The sequence below is a fragment of the Silurus aristotelis genome (assembly GCF_946808225.1).
Source record: "Silurus aristotelis genome assembly, chromosome: 22".
Taxonomy (NCBI): Eukaryota; Metazoa; Chordata; class Actinopteri; order Siluriformes; family Siluridae; genus Silurus; species Silurus aristotelis.
In genome coordinates, this window is record NC_139595.1 from 449238 (window position 1) to 451737 (window position 2500).

General features: G+C 40.5%; 1 long non-coding RNA gene across 1 annotated transcript in view; it reads left to right on the forward strand.

Moving 5' to 3' along the window:
* Nucleotides 1-2500, forward strand: part of LOC310717212 — a 5448-nt gene that overhangs the window by 1145 nt on the left and 1803 nt on the right. The window contains exons 2-3 of the long non-coding RNA XR_014530764.1: nt 1141-1161; nt 1248-1292. This is a non-coding gene — a long non-coding RNA (uncharacterized lncRNA). The remainder of the gene's footprint in view (nt 1-1140; nt 1162-1247; nt 1293-2500) is intronic.

Consider the following 2500-nt stretch of genomic DNA (forward strand, 5'->3'; position numbering starts at 1 on the left):
TAAAGAATAATAATCACTGATGAAGCGATATTCAGGTTGTTTTTTTTCTCTTCTAAATAACAATAAAACACTTTATTACTCACAAAAGGAAAAGAAAAAGACCTCAGTAGAAATCGTCACACGCTGCATTCAGGTGTTTAGTGCTAACAGCTTCCAGTTAGCATGATGCTAACAGACACAAAGACTTGTCTATATAGAGAGACAGACAGGCAGACAGAGAGACAGACAGAGGGACAGACAGATGGGCAGACAGATAGAGAGACAGGCAGACAGATGGGCAGACAGATAGAGAGACAGGCAGACAGACAGATAGAGAGACAGACAGACAGATGGGCAGACAGATAGAGAGACAGGCAGACAGACAGATGGGCAGACAGATAGAGAGACAGGCAGACAGACAGATAGAGAGACAGGCAGACAGACAGATGGGCAGACAGACAGATAGAGAGACAGACAGATAGAGAGAGAGACAGGCAGACAGATAGAGAGAGAGACAGGCAGACAGACAGATAGAGAGACAGGCAGACAGACAGATGGGCAGACAGATAGAGAGACAGGCAGACAGACAGATAGAGAGACAGGCAGACAGACAGATGGGCAGACAGACAGATAGAGAGACAGGCAGACAGACAGATAGAGAGACAGACAGATAGAGAGACAGGCAGACAGACAGAAAGAGAGACAGGCAGACAGACAGATGGGCAGACAGATAGAGAGACAGGCAGACAGACAGATAGAGAGACAGACAGATAGAGAGACAGGCAGACAGACAGATAGAGACAGACAGATAGAGAGACAGGCAGACAGACAGATAGAGAGACAGGCAGACAGACAGATAGAGAGACAGGCAGACAGACAGATGGGCAGACAGATAGAGAGACAGGCAGACAGACAGATGGGCAGACAGATAGAGAGACAGGCAGACAGACAGATAGAGAGACAGGCAGAATTTTACTATTCAAATAACATTAGATGGCACGTGTAACATACGCAGCCCTGGTGTTCACACCATTTATTATGAACACCAACGTTTATTACCAATAAAACATTTTTTTCTCACAACTGAAACCTGAAACTTTATTTGGTCTTCAATTTTATGAAATATAAATCCCCACACTGATGCTGTTTGTGTTGTTTCAGGTGTTCAGAGCGCTCCAGCAGGTGAGTCACTGATCAGCATTTCCTTCACATTCTATCTGCTTTATTTCTGTCTGTTTGTCTGGGTGTCATTTTTCTCCTGCCTGCAGGTCGGCTGAACGTCTCGTCTCTTGGAGTAGCGAATCGAAATCGAGGTAAAAAAAAATCACAATGAGAAATGCAAAACAGAGACGTTACAAAACATCAGCATCAGCATGGAGGACAGAGGGTTCTATTACACTCAAGCTACACCAACATCATAATGCTAAAGATTCACCTCTCACACACACACACACACACACACACACACACACACACACACACACAGTGCAGTGTTTGTTTAAGACATTCAGGGCTATGGCGCTCATGTCTGTGACTCTGCACTCCGTTTTAATTGAAAGACGGTCCCTCTGTTATGTCTTGTCCTGTCAGAGGAGGACAAGAGGGGAGAGGAGGAAAGGAAAAAGATGGAGGGATAAAGTACAGAGACAGGAAAAGAAGCTGCGGGGGTTCAGGGCCATCGATTTGGTGGATTTAGTGAAAGAGCTGATGTGATCCCTCCAGACCTGCAGATACAAAAACACACTCGTTTTTAATTAAGCAGAAAAAATAAATAAGAGAGAGAGAGAGAGAGAGAGAAACGTGATAAAAATGAGAAATATATATAATACATATATATATATATATATAACAAGTATAAATAATTTTTTCCATCATACGACACAATCAGATCTGCTGAGAGTCATAATTCAAACCCTTTATGTTTGGAGAAATAAAGCAGATCTACAGTATAAATATATTTATTAGAGCTGTCAAAATGAATGGCTTAATAATTCACACCAATTTATCTTAATGGTACTACTTTTATTAATGTGTGATTACTGCCTACATTTACACATCTTTTCTTTACTTAGATATAAAAAAATAAAAATAAACTTTTAATCACTAAACATTTGATTTACTGATGCGCCAAATCTTTAATCAAGCCCCGAAATCCACCATGATTCTTCTTCTTCTTCTTCTTCTTCTTCTTCTTCTTCTTTATTGGTGGTTTGCATTCTTAAGTGGAGCGTTACTGCCATCTACTTGGTAATTGATCAGAGACTTATATCCCTATTCCTCAGACCAAAGATACCACCATGATGCACACATCCGGCAATTAAAACCGTCCGTGTGGAAACAGCAAAGGTTCTGTTTGATGCACTGATCATTTACGTATTTTAAAACACCATAATTATTTCAAAACGTTTACAAGAATATTTAGTCTTCAAGCTTTATGTTGAGTTTGGTTTCACGAATAATAAACATACATTTGCATAAAGTATCTATATTTGTCCATGTGCATGTTGATTAGAGAATAAAA